The sequence below is a fragment of the Bombus pascuorum genome, chromosome 12 (assembly GCF_905332965.1).
Source record: "Bombus pascuorum chromosome 12, iyBomPasc1.1, whole genome shotgun sequence".
Classification (NCBI taxonomy): domain Eukaryota; kingdom Metazoa; phylum Arthropoda; class Insecta; order Hymenoptera; family Apidae; genus Bombus; species Bombus pascuorum.
The window spans coordinates 8,810,627-8,828,884 of record NC_083499.1 but is presented as its reverse complement, the minus strand read 5'-3'; the positions used below and the strand labels follow the sequence as shown (position 1 = coordinate 8,828,884).

At 44.9% G+C, this 18,258-nt stretch overlaps 1 protein-coding gene across 3 annotated transcripts in view; it reads right to left on the bottom strand.

The window, feature by feature from the left end:
* The window catches only part of LOC132913034 (uncharacterized), a 143,669-nt gene extending 126,171 nt beyond the window's left edge, over positions 1-17,498 (bottom strand). For 2 of the 3 annotated variants that reach the window (XM_060970946.1, XM_060970949.1), the window contains exon 1: positions 13,151-13,593. The gene's annotated coding sequence lies outside the window, so the exon portion shown is untranslated. Of the gene's footprint in view, positions 1-13,150; positions 13,594-17,476 lie in introns of those variants that run through there. The other variant, XM_060970948.1, reaches the window with a different exon arrangement.
* Between the last annotated feature and the right edge of the window lie 760 nt (positions 17,499-18,258).

Here is an 18,258-nt window from a genome sequence, read left to right as displayed (position 1 = left end):
TCTGGTAGCTACAAGGGTCGAACTTCGATACGGAGCGGAAATTTCGCCCGAGTTATCGACCAGAGAAAATGCTTGAGTCAACAAAATCGTTATTAATTCGTCGCTGTACGAGATGCATTGTGATAAAATAAACCTTCGTGATTAATCGCTCTGATAATATTGTCAGATAATATTCAAGTTCTTAATCCGAACGATGACGATGCTTTATCGAAAACAACGACGAAATTAAAGAGTCGGCTGTTGTACAAACGACGATAATACGTAGCGTACGAGTAATTAACCCGCTGCATCCAGACACTGTATTTTGTAACTGTTTGGAAACCCGTGCAAAAAAACGAGACGGATCCTTAGTTCGGTTTCTTACGGCAATGATTTATGAGCGAAGATCGCTAAACTCGCTGGCTAACAAGCTGACGCAAGGAAACAAGCATCGTATATATATTTTTACAAGCTTCTTGGAGATTTTTTCGATCTATAAATCCGACGAAGAATCAACGGACAAGATCGGAGTAAAAGGTTTCATGGAACGCGTTGATTCTTCTCGCGACATACTTTACTCCCTTCTTTGTAACTCTTACGTAAACTCTTCCTTAACCGACAAATTAAAAATTACGAATTTAAAACTGTCGAGTAGATCGACCAGAAGAAGAACATCGGAAAGCTATCATTCTCGCGGGACGATCTCTTATCCCTCGTTAGAAGAGTGGATAGCATCGACATTAGCCGGCGCACGATCGATCAAAGGGATCGATGGATAGTTGGACGAGAATTTCGACGTCGAGTGGTTCCCGTGCAGCCTTCAAAACGGTTTTTCCACGTTCTCGCTTACACGCGATAGGTCAACAACACGTTGCTCGGGATTCTATCGCGAGCGCAGGAAAGTGTGTCGCATTGGTTGGTACGTGTGGTGGGTTCGTATTATCCGTGTACGTATGTACGTGTGGGAGAGAGAGACACACCACACGACCGATTGCGCAAAACGCTTAAATCTTTGAAACGAGTATAACGGGTATCCGTTCAGTATGCCACGAAGAGGCATACAATGTGCAACAGGCTGTACTTGTAACACTTCCCGGCCACCGCTTGCCTCTTACGTCTCATTGTTAAATCGTTGTTACATATGTATCGTCGTGCGAGGGAAACGAGCGCGTGCGACATATCGAATCGACTAACGACTGATCGAAAAACTTGCTGAGAGGTCAAACTGCCTCACACGCTCAACTAAATCGCTAAAATATATCTCGAGTGTATCTACTCGACTCTTCGAAATTGATCGCGCGCCACTTGGTTCACGCACGTTCCTTTAATCGCAATTCGTGATTTCGTTGGACGAGAGATTAAGACGAATGAAACTGCACGAGGTGTATAATTCTTCGCTTAATAACAGACATAATTTTCAAGCAGAAGGCCATAACGTTCTTACCGGATCTATCGAGTATTTTTTATTGCGGCCGAACAAAAGGCGCATTTGGACCTGGCCACCCAGCCTACCTCGTAGATCAAGCCGAGTGTGTTCGTCCTTCGTTGCGTTCTTCTTTTCTGCGCGCGTTTCACCGGGCTCGTGGTGCTCCTGTCAGGATCCTTTGTGTAGCCTTATAACTCTCCCCTGGGACCGCGTAGATATAATCGAACGAGCGGTTCCGAACAGACCGATCCGCGACGAACCGTTTAATTTAGCAGCTCGATACGCCAGCCTCTGATCCTTTCCGATCCTTTTTCGCCTTCTAGGAACCGGACAAGGCTTCGTTTTCTGCGTAGACGAATGCGCACGAGATCAGCGAACGTGTCAGACTCGTGATCCGTTCAACATGTGTGGGAATGGTATTCCAGGAGTTCTAGGCGATCTGGGTCAGTAATGAATTGTGGGTTGAGGTCGTCCGAGGTTAATCGAAGGTTAATCGCTACTTTTATGGTGGCGAGACGTGTGTGAATTTTGCGACCAATGATATTCTACTTAAGTTGACAATGGGCGAGTAGTAATTAGATTTGGATATATTATTCGAATTTTGTAGTAACCCGGTTTCGCTACTCATCGTACTTGCAAATACCTAAATTCTGTATTAATTGTCCTGTGGAATATCGAATGCTAAAATAAGCAAACTTACGCTATAAATAAGAAAACTTGGGCTAATACGGGTCACCTAGTTCTTAAAGTTATTATACCGTAAGTAACGTCAAACTTCAAACTAGTTCCTCTATATGATACATTGGTGGAAACTTTCTGAAAACCGGCTAAGAAGCTCGCGCGATCGATCTAAGCTGACTCAACGGACTCGTCTCAGAGTTTCTAACAGGGAAATTAGTACGCGATACCGTTTTTTAACCTAGACACAAAAACTAGCGCAGAGTGATGAACGCGTGTAGCCCGCATTCCCTCTCGAAATTGTCGATCGTATCCAATCGACCATAAGATTCCTTTGCAATGACCATTAAACGGGAATTCCTGCCAGGACGAACAAGGAAGATTTTAATCCAACAGGCCTCGAACAACGAAGTTTAAACTCGCAATACGGAATCGGACGCACAATCATCGCCGGTTATCGAGGCTAGTTTATGCCCATGAACCCATGGTAATGCGCGTTTCTCGCGGCGAACGAGGCAATAAACGTTGTCCTAAACAGGCGAGGAATTCATCTGCTCGTTTTATTAACACGCGCACCACTCGCGCTCGTTTTTTTTCACTACGCCCTCTGTGTTTAATAACAATAATTTATAACAATTCCATCCTTGGAAACGTAACGAAATAAGAAACCAGCCCCATACCGTCGTTTCCTTTGAAATTGCGTATAATCAGGTATACAGGGTGTTTAGGGATAGTTTGCTTTCTTACTGGCATTTCTACTACAAAATTCAATTCTTCGCAACATTTGACACATTTCTCTATTTAAAACGACGAACTTATGCGTACTCAAGCTTCTGGAATGGAGCTGCTGTTTCCTAAACAGGACGTGTAAAATCTATTCGATGATCCTCTACTTTCGTACCTCGCTGTATATTTCTTCGACTTTCGTTCGGGGGAAGACAAAGAAGAGAAGTTTCAGCGAATTATCCCCGTCGTGGATGTTTTACCATTGCGTTTGAAATTGGACGCGTAGATAGGAGCGAGCCGCAACAGCTATTATTCGCGAAGGTCGTTACACGAGCGAGAGCCGCGCCATTGTGTCAAACGGCTAGAATTGCTGCTGTGAACAACGTGAAAATGAAACGGGGGCAACGAGAGCCCCTAAGTCTTTCGCCTGCAGAGCTAAGAAACAAGCAACGAGCCTCCATTGTGCGCCGTGAAATCTCAGACAGCCTGAAACGAGTCCCCGAGCTCGTGGATTACGTCCGCGGCTAAATGACAGGGGTCACTCGGTGTACGCAATCATTCCTCGTTCGAGAGGATTATTGAAATGGTTAGGCGCGCGTACGCGAGTTTTACTCCACGCTCTGCTGCCAGGTAGTCTCGCATTGGTGGAAAAGTTGAACGAAGATTTGGTTCCTGGATGGCAGTGGTTAAGACGATTGGGCCGATTATGCGTCGACCTTGTTTCGCGCACAATCGTTTTGCCATTAGATCGCCGATGACACATTTATCTACAATACTTTCAGCGAAATTGACAATTTTGTAGAGCCTTCCTTTTAAAATCCAAGAGTGTCGAATACCGTTGACAATACGCTCGATCCTTTTCAAAATACGAAATTGAATAAATTGATTGATAAATAACGATTCATAAATTTGATGGGCTAATATAATTTATCGTAGATCGTAAATATCGCCTCGATAAATGTAGAAAAGAGGCGTTCGTACTCGCGACTCCATGAAATCATAAGTGATTAATCGAAGTGAAATTTCTGTTTCTACACTGTCTATGTTACGTTCGGCAGGTTACAAATACCAGACAAATGTTTCTGGCGTATTTAGTAACCAAATGATTAATCGATCGGATAAATTTCATAATGTAAGACCATTAAATCGATGAGGTAACGAAAATATCTTAATTACGAAGTTAAACTTTGATATACTGCTAATATCTAACGATCCAACCTCGACTTTTCTCTCAGCTGGTTAACTCGATTCCCGCGATCTCTCGCTGTCGACATGTAAATCGAAAACTCTGATAACATCTTTTAACGTGCTAATTATCCACTTTCGTGAAACAACTGGCTGCGAAAAGGTCAAGATCTGGGCGTGAAACGACCTGCACAAACTTTGCACCGGAGAAACTGTTCGATTCGGCCCGATCAACGACAGCCGAGTTTCGCACGGATAAAATACATTTTAAACGATTCTTAACCTCGCTTATTAAGACTCGTATCCTGCACGACGATTTCTCTCGTTAAGGCGACGATATCCTCGATGTTTCTCACGAGAAATCCGCCATTTCGCTATCGCTGCCCTTGCGAACATTTCACCTGGGTCTAGGGAATTCTTTTACGCGCGTCCGACGAGCAAACGATCCATCGTGAGATTTCACCCTCGACATACCCGGAGACCCGATTTACCCACGCAACAAAATTATTATTAATTCGCCCTATAATCGCGTGCGTCTATCGACGTGGTGTCGTAAAAAATATGCGCTCCCGTGCTTCCTGAGCTCGTTTCGCCGTTGCATGGGACGATAATTATCGTCTGCTCGGACTTAAGCCTTTCGTGAAGCGTTGCGTGGAACGATCGTCCAACTGTACAAGAATCGCGCTGCGAACGTGATCTATACCTTGTTTCGTGTATCCACCAATGGCGGTTGCACGATAAGGTACACGTTCACGACTTCTGCGAAAAAGAAAGGAGAAAAAAAGGAGGAGTCTCCGATGGTAGGTACATGGTAAATGATCGAGTTTCAACGTGGAACCGAAGAAACGAGTTAACGAACTACGAGGAGAGGATACGGTAAGAGGATGGTGTTGGTTGGCGATGATGAAAGTGACGATGAGTGGAGAATATTGGCTAATGCTGGCTAATGTTCCGCGTTTCAACAACTCGAACCCTTTTTACGAAGGTGTCTAAGCATCCAAGAAACGGAAACCCATCGCATAACGTCTAATTAGTATCCGCTACACTGAAGTCTAGTGGTTTCAAGTATATTAGCATTCGTTTCTATCCTATCCGCGGCACTTTTTTGCCAAATCGAAAAAACCAAACCAAGATTGATTCTACAATGTCCATGCGAGACTAAATCAAACGTCTAACGACGAAATTGTCGGTATCAGGAAGAATCCCGTGGTTTTTTCATCTCTAGAGTAGTTTTTACGAAATGCTCATTACCCGACCATTTTCTAACACCGCTGCCTTGGCTCGTTGGAAGATAACGATTGTCGCGTTGGCAAAAATTTTAAAGTCGTTACTATTCTATACAGCGATACTAAAGGATCGAATGTTAATCGATGAACGAACTATCGTTATTTCGTAACGAGAAAGGGTTAAAGGGATAAACGACCTTAATGTTTCTTAAGTACCTCTCTAGCTCGTAGGAACGAGCATAGAGGACGCGTACAGAGGCGCCGCTCGTTAAAACAAACGCAAAGTGAACCGGTCACGCCCGATCGGCTAGTCGTTACCCTCGATACACCCCGGAATATTAATTAAGCGACGTAATTAATAGAGAGTACGGGGCAGGTACGGGTAGTTGAGCGCGGACAGAAGTTAGCGACGAGCATTGCTCAGGCGCCACAGTTATCGTAATTATTGTAATTGGCGTTTACGAGGGCCATGAAGAGACACCGGCTGGTCCGCTTCTCTCAGGAGCATCCGAGCGGAGAAGACGACTCGATCTTCCGGTTCTTCGACGATCGAAGGTCGGTCAGAGCCTCGTGGATTACGCCACGGATGTGCCCTTTCGTGTATCCACTATGTTACTTTGTTCGATGAGGCTCAATGGCGGAGAAAATGGCTGGTGAACGACCAGATGAAATGACCACATTGTTTAAGGAGGTCACGAAGGCGAGGTGAAACCTTTTTCTCCGTCTTTCTTTCTATAGGAATGTCATATCTATATCTTGTTTACGTATCCATAGTATGTTACGTCTTAACGGATATAAATGGTGGCAATTATAACTGGTATAAAAATATAGATAATGAAACACGAAATGTACTGGCCGCGTCATACGGGATTCCACTGTATATGCAAATTTCATATTTCTTAATGAAAAAAGATCTTAAATACTGCTAATTTGTAAAATGTTCATTGGCTGTTGTGGTACGTTTCTGCTTAATCTGGACCGGTTGGATCGGTCTAGTGGACTCGATTTACTCGTAACTGGTCGACAAGTTGTCCTAAAAACGTGTCGTATCTAGCATCCCTATCGATACGACAAACGCGTCTATCTTTCAAAGAGTTACTTTCCCACAGGTGGAGTCTTTTACATTCCAGAAACGATCGACTCGAACGACCTGTGTTTTGCGCGATCGGTAATTGCTTCTGATAAAACGTTGTTTTATCGCGCTCGCTTCCTATAAGTAGCTTTTTGCCCCGGCTGCAGACTCGGTGTTTCCTCCAGCGTGAAAGAAGAAGATCGCGCCATGAGGACACGGGGCAAGGAGGCGGATAAAAAAGAAGGAAGAAGGACCAGGTCTCGTTGCGCTCGCACAAGCGAGAATGCATTAAACCACTCTGTCGAAAAATCACGCCGAGCGTAACGTGTTTAGCACGATATAATCTGATGCGGTGATGCAACGCGCTTGGTAATATATTAGCAAGTCAAAGTTGCGCTGGAACCGGTTCATAAAGCGTTAACAAACTATTTCGAACGGGCAACATAAATTATCGTCGATCGGGAGGCTTTCCCCTGCCGCGTCGCAATCGGAAGCAACGTCGAAAACAGCAACAGTGTTAGCCGCTACGCGTCGTTCGATCTTCTTATCGAGACGAAGGTGCGAAAGCTTCGGAAGGGAAATAAAAGAGAAAGCGCGTAAAGATACGATTATTGTTGGTAAGATCCTCGAAACGATGCCGACGTTCGGATAACTCCCTTGAAAACGAGAGTCCACTCGTTTTATTCGCGCATCGCGGGGATTACTCTAGCGTGGAAAGTCGGTAAGCATCGCAGTCGCTGGTCACAGTTCGATGAACCGAGGAATCTTTGAATTCTTCGAACGAAACGTCGAATTAGAGCAGCAGCGTGACCGAAAAATCATTTGGAAACGAAAAGACTAATTGACGATAAAAGCAGACTAATTGAGAGGAGAAATATTTTTCCATGCGAAACTCGCTTCTCCGTTTGGAATTAAAGACAAAGCTTATACGAGACACGTCGCGCCATGACAAATTTACGATTAACATCTAATCGCGTGTGTGTGAAGGAAGCTCTCGTGAACAGAGAGACCGTTGTTTAGGTTCCGAGGTATTCGTTGCCTCCAGCCACACCGAATCTATGTCCCAATTAACGCGCAATTGGCATAATAATTAAATGTAAAATAATAAAATGACGAAGATCGAAAGCAGGAAAATTCCGTTTTCCTCTTCGTCTTACCGAATAAGATCGTTGATTCGACGCAACGTGTTCGTCGGTATCAGTGGAGTGGGCGAAAACTCAGAATTTCTCGCCTATCTCAAAATGAGCGAAAGAGGCTAATTACCGTTTGATCGGTGATTATTCAGTCTCGTTAACCGTGGGAAGAAACGATCGAAGCGGGTACTTGGAAATAGACGCGCGTGTCTTTTTGGTCAAATGACGTCCGCGGTGTCTTGGCGGTCGTTGCATCCGCGATAAGCGCGGACAAAGAAGCTGTTCACCTTCGCGAAATCGATATCGGTAGCCTACCGATTGATAAACGAGATGCTGGAACCACGCTCCCTTGTCACGTACAGATCTCTGTTCGCGCCTTATCTTATCGCGGGGTAAATTAATTCAGTAAAATTTCTCTAGTCACGGCCTTCGAAAATCTAAAAATCTGCGAGCAGAGATTTCCCCGAGACGTAAGTCTGGCGTGATCGAGTGACAGAGATCGATAAGAATCGTGTAAAATAAACGAGGCTAGCTGGCAGCCATTTCGAGTGGCGCGGCGACCGTGTCCTTGCGCGCATTCAAATCACCGGTATTAAGCAGCGGTCCGCGACTATTGAGACGTGTATCGAAGACAGTCTGGTGAAAAATGTCAGCGACAATGTATGCTTGGAGGAGGAAAAACGAAGATGGAGAGAAAGATGGTCGAACAGAGTCAGATAAATCAGCGAAGAGAGAGCCGAGAGCTGTGAAACGTTCGATCGCAAAGTCTACCTGAACTTCACCACCGTATACTGGATTTCTTATCTGCCGACATATCGAGCCGCGGTAGAAACGTTTAATTATCGCATTCGTTTCTCGTTATCAAGGCAGTTAAAATAGGCCTCGATAATGCTCGACACTCCTGGACGGCCTGTTTTCCTTTTGTTCAAAGACTACGCAACGAGTACCTAGTTTAATACGACAGATATACTTACTACCTCCGTGTGCATTGTGCATTACCCTATACAAATATCCTACCAATTTTCTTATCTAGCAGGCTGATGCTACTTGAAGGTACGAGATGCCCGCGGTAAAAGCAAGAGAAAGAGCGACGACGGAACAAACGATCGTCCTATTTGTATCTGGAATTAGAGATCCTCCGGGGTGAGACCGGTACGCGTGCCCTCTTCCACGCAGGCCGAGTATTACAAGAACGATGGAGAGGCGCATCATCAAGGGCCGTTCGAAGAATCACCGAGTAGGACCACGGGCCCTTTTACGGTCAGGGAACCTAGCCGCACCGTCTACGCTAACAATGTTTGTTATAGCAAACGTACGACGCGGAATGTACGCATTATATCATTACGCATTATTACCCATTACATACCTCGTTACACCGTATGTATCGTATATTATGCCGGCTACGTCGGTAGAAAAACTGAGGGATTTCTCTCTGGCCCGTTCGCCGCTGATGGGACTCGCGGGACCATTACCATGCAAGATGCGTGGCGAGGGCCCAGCCGCGTGTACCTGCGCGCGTAATACGTGGCGCGGGGATATCTAATTGTATAGTAAATAACCTTCGTAAATTACGCATATAATGCTTAATGCCGACGTCGGGAGGCGCATTGTGCGGCACCTATCGCGCCATGACATTCAGTCCCCACGACTCGCTTCGAGCGATCACCGCTGGCTTACACCACCACTCCGCTCTTCTCTCTCTCTCTCTCTCTCTCTCTCTCTCTCTCTTTCTCTATTTCTCTCGGTATACTCTTTCTCTGGCGTCAATAGAAATCTCGAGTCGTTGTGCTATCGTTATTTCAAAACGTCCCCCATGGAACAGTCTGTGAAGAATCGCGGACAGTCTAGGTGACACGCTGGCATTTACTAGCGCCATTTCAGAAGCATCTCAGGTATCGAGTGACATTAACAAGTTCGCTATTGGGAGAATTTCGCACCGATTACACCCACGTGTCAAACGAAGTGTACGCGTTTTTCGAAGAATTCTGTCCGGGTAAACAGTATCTTATATGATATACGCGATAGTAATACGAAGAAGTAGATTTTTCTTCGCGATTATGAAATTCGATAGAAGTTGTACGGCGATAACAATGTGCGAAAAAAATTACGCAAAATTTTTACGTAGATAAGCGACGATAATGTCTGGCTAGAGATAATTAGATATTGTACTGATAATATCTTGCAAATACGTCGTTGCGAAAGCTGCATAGAAGAAGCCGCGAAAAAGTTTCTAGAAATGAAAGAAACAGCGACAAACGACACGCTACGTTTGATAATGACAAAAATAAACGCAATAATCTACTCGATATCTATATCCGCGCTACCAAACCTTGACGAAAACGTTGCAAATAATTCTAATCTAAAGCTCAATCTAAATAGTTAATCGCTCTTCTTAATACTTAATCTTCTCAAGAACTAATTGGAAAATAAAATTCTCGAAAATTCTCGATATTTATTTTTGATAAAGTATTCCATTTGGAGATTAGACGCAAAGTATTATTCGCGTGACTCGTTCGATCCTCGCTATCTCGCATATGTCTCGAACCAAGCGGTAATTACAGGTGCAGTACCCCTTCGGAGCGGCGAATACGATACGGCTCGGGTCTGTATCTGGTTCACAGGACCGCGAAAGCGGGTTACATTATACTCGGTAGTTCGGACGTAACCCGGAACACACGCGGTTGCGCAACCCGTACGAAACCTTCCAGCGTAACATTGACTTTTTCAAGTGTAATTGCCGTTCGCGCGCTCCGATTACTAATCGACGCGGCCGGTGAACGTGACACACATTCGATTTTAACCTCGACGGCAGTCACTCGTGCGCACCGCGTTTACGGGCCATTGTCCGCTTCTGGACGCGAGAAAAAACCCGTGGAAAAATGATGATCGTCTATTAAGCAGTCGTTTGGAACTGAAAAAGTTGCACTCCTGGAACGTAAATTATTCGCGGTCCTTCCTCGACCAAGATCGCAGCTCGCTGCGTGAAATTATACGCGAACGTAGCTGTAGAGGTTTCGTAATTACAAAGGATACAGGGTGCGCCGTTAGAATCCGGACAAAAGAAGTTTTGTGCAGAAAGTTGTTTATTTAAGTCAATACACAAAAACACATGAAAATGTTGTTATATCTCATTTAAAGGGTCCTTGCTGAGAACTTTTATTCTATGTAACCACCCTCTGCCTCTATGACCTGCTCTATTCTTGCTCTAAAGCGCGAGCACGCTGACTTCAACTGGTCGCGTTTAATTGTCGCGAATTCTGACTCGATAGCAGCTCGTAGGGAGTTGACGTTGGGGTGCCTGCATTTATTAGTTTGTCTCTCGATAACGCCCCACACGTAATAGTCCAATGGGTTTAGGTCGGGACTGTTAGGAGGCCAGAAATCTTTCGACCAAAACATGTCCACATTGTCAGAGAGCCAATTTTGAACAAGATGACTTGTGTGAGCAGGTGCGCCATCTTGTTGAAATAAATACGGCCTTCCAGAAGCCGTAATTTCCATCCACGGCTTTATTACTGTCTTCAGGACCTCCAAATAAACCTCCTTTGTGATTCTTTCGCCTTTTTGGAAGAAGTGCGGAGGCATGACGTCGCCCTCACTTGAGACAACGCTCAAAACGTGAACACTTGCTGGAAATTTGGTTTTGCCCACAACAAAATTAAATTACCGTCGATCTTGGGTAGCTAAAGAATTTTATAATTTCGACCGGCGTTCTCCCGGCGCGAAGACTTTCTATAATCGCCGCTCTTCTATCGTATTCCGGGTTTTGCTTAACGAGTTCTGTCATTTTGAGGTTATAGAAGACTTATTGACATATTTAACTAACTTCAGAGTCAATCAGCACAAACATCTGAATTCTAATATGGTGGGAACTACAAATTGAATTCTGTCCGAATTCTAACGGCGCACCCTGTATATATCTATACGCGAATAGGAATATCGATATTACGTTAGCGTCTTGCGTACGTTACGTGATTCCGTTGGTAGCGAACACACTGTTCGTACGGTGCACCGCAAGCAAGGCAACGTTAGAGAATCCGGATTTGCAAAACCAGTTCGGCCCAAGCCGTGTATTAACAGTTAATAATAGTAAGGCGTAATTACGATATTCTAATATTGGTAAAGATTGGAAAAAAAGGATAAGGCTAACGCAAGTTCGGCTAGAACAGCTGGTAGGACTTTGCTACGTACTCGCTACGCTACAGCTATGACAATTTGTTACTACTTCGTCAATGGAATTGGGCATTCGTTACTCAGATTAGTCACGTTGATTGACAAACGCCATCGTTAACGTGTCGAGAAGCATTTAGTATGCTCGAGAGAATAGACAATTAAGTATCGAAGTGTCTCGTAAAAATGAATATACAAAGGTACTCGTAATATCAAATACTTGGTATCAAAATTATTCGATTATGGTAGCATTAAGCAGGATATGTACAAATTTATTAGGTTGTCCGAGAAGTCTTTTTCGTTTCGTAAGATGATAATAGACGAACAACAATTTCTGTTTCGTATTATTTTATTGAATTAGCTACGATCCGTTTCGTTCTACTTCTATTATTATGTTTGTGCATAATTCAATAAACTAATATAAAAACAAAAAAACATTGTGCGTCTATTATTTCCTTATAAAACGAAAGAAACACTTCGGACAACCTAATAGAAGAACATTTGTTCAAAGCTGCAAATATTCGAGATCTTCTGGAAATGTTGGAGTATTCTAAAGTCGAGATTACTTCGGTGAACCGAGGTACTCTCGATAACACGGACGTTCGAGAATACAGGTACTGTAGAATGCAGCTATTCGAGAGTATAAATTTCGACGCCGATCGACACGCTGCTCGTCCTTAGGGCGAACCACTAACGGTAAGGGATCATGGAAAAAAGGGGAAAAAAGACGAGAGTCGAAGAAGAGGAGAACGTTGGCTCGCCAGTCTCGGTTTACGATCACCTTGCGGGAGAAGCCCCTGCCCCTTTGACCGCCATTTTTTCAGACGATGCTAACAAATGGAGCGCGTAGAATGTTTCGGAGCACGTCAAGACAGAAGGGAACTTCGAGGTCCGTTTTTGCTTTGAAACGTATACGAGCAGCGGTGAAGGAACAGATCACCGCGCGTCTCGTTCGTGAATGGTAAACATCGCTACGATAGTCGAAATGTTTTTCTATAGCCGAGTAATAATTAGTAAACAGAAGTAAGTAGTAAACAGAAGAACGCGTGTTTTCTTTGAACGCGTATTTCACGATGAATGTAATCGTGAGACGTAAATACGTTTTGGGATGTTGATCGTAATAACAAGGGAAATTAACGCGCGTTGCTTATTTACAAGCTACGTTACGAAAATTAGTTTCGATGCAAATGGGACGCCATTTGTCCCACCGTGAAATAAACTTCAACCGTTTAATCGCCGCGACGTCGATTCGATTCTTTCGGTAAATATTAATCCGCGATATCAATAACCGTGTAATTACGAATCTATCTAGCGTACGACGACCTTTAACAGATCGAGTAATAAAAACACGATCGGTCTGCAGGACGTACAATCACTCAACCTCGAACAGAAATATGTACAGTTTTCTCGATCGAACGCGGAAAGTTCCGTTACCCTATTAATCGCCAAAAGTTCCGAGAAACCCGATGGAGTAAGCTGGCCCTGCGGGACTTAAGGTCCAGTGGACACGTCGCGTCGCTACGAAAACGATATCCTACTAAAACTTTCCACTCACCTGCTGCCACTGCCTCCGATCCAGAACGTGGTGAACGACGGTCGCCGTGAGGCACGTCCGCTTGCAAACTAATTTTTGTTTTCCCCACTGGTAACTCCACTGTGGCACTGTATTACCGTATATCTACTGTACGTATGTATATCTATATATACATGTATCTAACTCTTCGGCTGTACGTACGCAGATACCGGGTGTATATGTGTTGGTTTCCAACCACGAAACGGGGATGCGTCCGCGCGATTCGAGGCGACGAATACGAGGAAATCACGTGAAATCACCGTTTCGTATTTCGACGTGAGCCGAACGAAAATACGTGGAAAAAGTGACGGAGTAACCGGCAGGGAGAAAAGGAGAGTGACGACTGGCCCTGCTCTGACACAGATCACTGACCAATTCCGCTAGAGGACTGACGCGGTACTGACTCGACGTCGCATCTGGCGAGGAGCGCGACAACCGGCTTCCAGGCGTTCGGCCTGTTTCGACCGAGTTCGGCTTCGTTCGCCGCTCGAACCTGTGGCTGCGGACGTGTACGCGTACCGAACGAACGCGCGTCCGTACGTTTCTGTACGAACGTGTGCGTACAGGTACTGGGTATAGTACATCAAGGTAAGTAACGTGTACCAAGGTATAGGTACGCCCACGCAATTTAGACCCCTGACGATAATGAAGAACTCGGCTGTACCTTACGTGAGCGTGCATTATGGCCGCGTTCGCGCGTTGATACCGTCGAGTGGAGCGTTTCGACGCGCGTTTCGGTGGTGTGCACGCGCCTGCCGGAATTCGTTACGTTTTGTTCGCCAGAGAGGATACCGATAACCTCGACATTTTTGGCGGTAGATTGTATATACGTTTTCTTCGTTCGCGCCTGCTTCTGCGAAAACGGTAGGTTTAGATCGCTATTATCGATAGCATTTCCCGAACGGAGGTAAAGGGTCGTTCGAAGATGGTACTTGCGAGAATTTGTATGAACGCGTCCGAATAATCACCTTAATCGTAGCATTATTGCATTAACCGTGCTTTTTGTGGCTGATCTCGCATCGCGTTAAGTGTATTACCTTGTAGAAATATTGCCGCGTATCGGTATCAAACCTTCCTACGGAGAGAAACTGGTTTCACGTTTTGCACGCGCATTCGCTAATAAAATCGCGACAGCCACGAACGATAATCGTAATCGGTGTCGTGGTCGTGGTTATTGCCGTTTGTCTCTTCATCCTCGTCCAATTTTCGACAGGGATGAAAATACGTGACGGGAGTCAACCTCCCCTATCGAACATTCGGCGAATTATGTCACGACAACTATCGAAAGTACTCTCTTGGTGGAAAAATTACGATATAAAATACAACGTGCTATGAAATCTACCCGAGTAATGTGAAACGATCCCGATATTTATTGACGGGCATCGATCGAGCTTGGCAGGAAACAAGAAGAAACTTCCTGAGTAGCCCATGTCCATCCGGCACGGCGTTGATCCCCCGTGTTAATTCGTCGTGGAAGGCGTAACGAGCACGCGCAGGAGTACAAGTTACGCGAGTACGTTACCGCATCTTACGCGTAACATACTGCAAACAACCAGTCCGACCGTGAGACTAAAAAAGAAGAAAAAAAGAGACGGCTGACGCTTTCGAGAAGCTTTAGACACGCATATACGAACGAGTCGACGAGAGACGCGCGAGCGCGTTGCTCGGGAGGTTTAATTATAAGTAATCTGGCGTCCTCGGTGAATTTAATGTGCATGGCCATGGATCGAAGAAGCGAGGATTTAAGACTGTGTTACACACCCGTTATGAAAAACCGACATTATGGCTGATGATACAGACTCTCGGCGTGCCACGTTCAGCTTCGGCCACGGTCGTTCCTACATACGCAGAGGAGTGGAAGAGTGCGATCGGTAGAAGGGAGAAAAAAACGAAAGAAAAAAAAAATAAGAGAAAAGATTCACACTCGGTACGGCAACACGCTAAACAGTACATTTGCAATCATGAGGGTTTGCGGATATGTAAATGTACGTGGGACATTGATCACGCACACAAGGTGCACCATACCGCGCGGGTGTTCACGTAAATCCTCGCTGTTTTTCCGCCAAGCGAATAACGAATGAACACCGGGGGATTCCGGCGAGTTCGACTCTCTCTCTTTCTCTCCTTCTCTCACACGTACAATTAAAACAAGAAACACGGAGACAAGGTGGAAAAGCGTTGCGATGTAAGACACGTTTCGCGAATATATCAGGCTACGTAGCGAAATTCTCCGCAGTTCGTCGAAACCGGCTTCTTCAACGAGAACCCTGTATTTTTCTCTTTTCCATTCGATACTTTAATTATCCCCTTCTTGCGTTCTACCCTTCTCGCTTGCTTTTAACACCGTTTGAAGTATTCGTTTCGTATCGATCCACGTTTTCCTAGATTCCCTTTACCGATCAACCGATCGAAGAATTTACAGCGCATAGGATATAGGGAAAGGGAAACAAAATTGTCGGCCGATGTTCGAAATACTCTGACATCGTCCGCCGCGTAATTACGTAATAACGAATCCATTAAGAAATACCTGTCGACTTATTAACAAGCACGATAACGAGCCCGCAGACTCGTGGAATTTAACCTCGAACTTCCGTCCGCGGTTCGCACGAATAGGCATGTCTCCGGCTATGAATCAGGCCGAACGTTTCTCTACGGTGAACCACGGCGATCCACGGTCGTGAGATAATTATGGAAATGAATTTCGATCGTTAGGGAGGCGTGGATGCTGACTTCTCTGTGACACGACCTGGCCTCGGCCGAACAGACCGCCTACCATCATCATTTTCCCCACAATTTTCGTGCCTGCGTGTAAACACACCGAACGGTATATTACCAGCCACTCTATGCCTTCCAGCCACCTCTCCTCGGGCGAGCACCAGCGAACGACCTTTTCCAAGACGATCTACACATCTCGCGGACTTTCCTATTTAATTACAATTTTCAAGCCACGCAATTTGGAAAAATTTGAAAGCTGATTGATAATCATCTCGTTGAACGCTGGTTTAACCATCGACGATTAAAATATACAACTTGTACCGAACAGATCAAAATATCGACGGTCGTTGAACAACTGGGGTATCAGCTAGATGTTTCGTGGAAATGTTTATTTTCAGATCAACGTGAAATACAACGAGAGTCACTTTTTTGTCGCTTGAGTGAGGGGAGACGGGCAACCTCGGATTCCCGACGATCGATTTTCACTTTGATCATTACTGCGTACTCTCTTCGCTTAATTACGTATAAGCGTCGTTAAGATACCGCTGTAGAATTAATACGCGATTGGCGAAAAGATTGACAGAAGGTCGGGCTATCCTAATCGTACGAGCATAGGACGTTAGGCAATATCGTCGGTTGTTTGGTAAAATCACGGTTCATGCAAATGCGGAGACACCTCCGAACCATTACGCAAACTACTCGACGCTTTCCGGACGCATTAGTGCGGATTGGAGTCGTTAAAAGCATCGTGAATAAATTACGCGTGCAATATCCTATCTTTCCGAGCCGGAGTAATTACAATCTCCTTCCACGAATCTTGGAAATATGTCTCGCGGATGAGATAGGCGAAGAAGAAGGTGCGCTCGTCAGCCGACGTTGAATATACTTCCGATTCGTGTAAAAATCGTACAAATGAATTGGAAGATGCTACATTCGTGTGAAAAATCTACCTGCTTTTACGGTTAACTCGTGTATCGAATAAAGTACTATGGGGCCATAAGCTGGTATTTTCACACGTTAATAAATCCTTCATTTTTTTAATCACCCGCTCTAACTGTAACAAAGCTTCCGACAGAGCAACGTATACTTCACCGACAATTTCACGATTTGTAAATCTTTTCTTCCAACACACCCTGCGCTAACATCTACGGCACGCCACGTACGTTCGTGCAACGGTCGAAAAAAGAATTTAACAGGTAAGAGAAATTGGAGGAAGACGTGGTGGGACCAGCGAGTCGGACAAAAGTCGCGCTAGTCTCCAAGGAACCGTAATTTATCTAAAAGCTCGATGAAAAATAGTTTTGACCCTGCGGGCTTTTGCCATCTGCATAGAAAGTGGATGCCCTGGCGTTACGTGCGAGGGTGACAGAGAATGGTCCGTTGCCACGATGCGCCGCTTTAAGTCGCTGTTAGGACCGTGGTCCATTGATTTTGATCCCGTTACGGTCACTGTGTTTTTCAACCACCGTGGTATATACGTACATGATACCTTTTAAGTAGGCGTGCGTCAGCTATTCTGGTTATATCCGATCTTTAGCGTCGTCATTACGGTAATCGCGGTTAATCGTGTTTGCAATTTTCTTTCGTACTCACGTGATCCTCGCCGCCTCGTGATCCTTCGACTTGTTCGCTGGCTGCTCGACGGATGGTTATTCATGCTGCCAATTAGAATGGTAATTCCGTTTCACCCTCCACCGGGCCACGAATAATTCGATTTCTCTCTGGTGGTGTGATATGCCGTGGCCTTGACATTGTGACCTATAGATCGAAGGAGATTAGAATAGAAAACGAACGACACTTTCTGGAAAGAAATCTTTTAACTAGGCCAAAATTCGCTACTTGGCGAGTATTTTTAATTTTACCGTTAATTAAATAAAAGTTATTCGAAATCTAATGAAATTCTAAGCTGACCTCTTTGTAGATTCTCGAGTTCTACGAAATAAGCAACGATTTCACAATTTTGGCTCGCTACGTAGGTATAGGTTTCTATCCATACGATACCAATTGCGTATCATCGAGGTTCTAGAAAACGACGTGGAAAAGGGATCGTCGAACGAGGACTAAATTCGCGATGGTTCGATAAAATCTTCGGTTTCGCGTTATCACCTGCCACAGAAACTTGGCACCGCTCGCTTCAATGGCTTCCTAACAGTGTACAACGCCACGAGGAGAAACCTGTTTGTCATGTAGCTCGTTCTCTGGATATATTAACAGCGTTCTGTTGCTCGAGAGCCACGGCTTAAAGGAAATCGTGTTTCTCGTCGGACGCTCTCCGATATTACGCGTCTCACAATAAAACTTCCTGTTCCTATGAGCGGCCCGTGATCCTTGACCCTTCCGAATTTACCAACAATTACGATCTCCGACTCTTCACT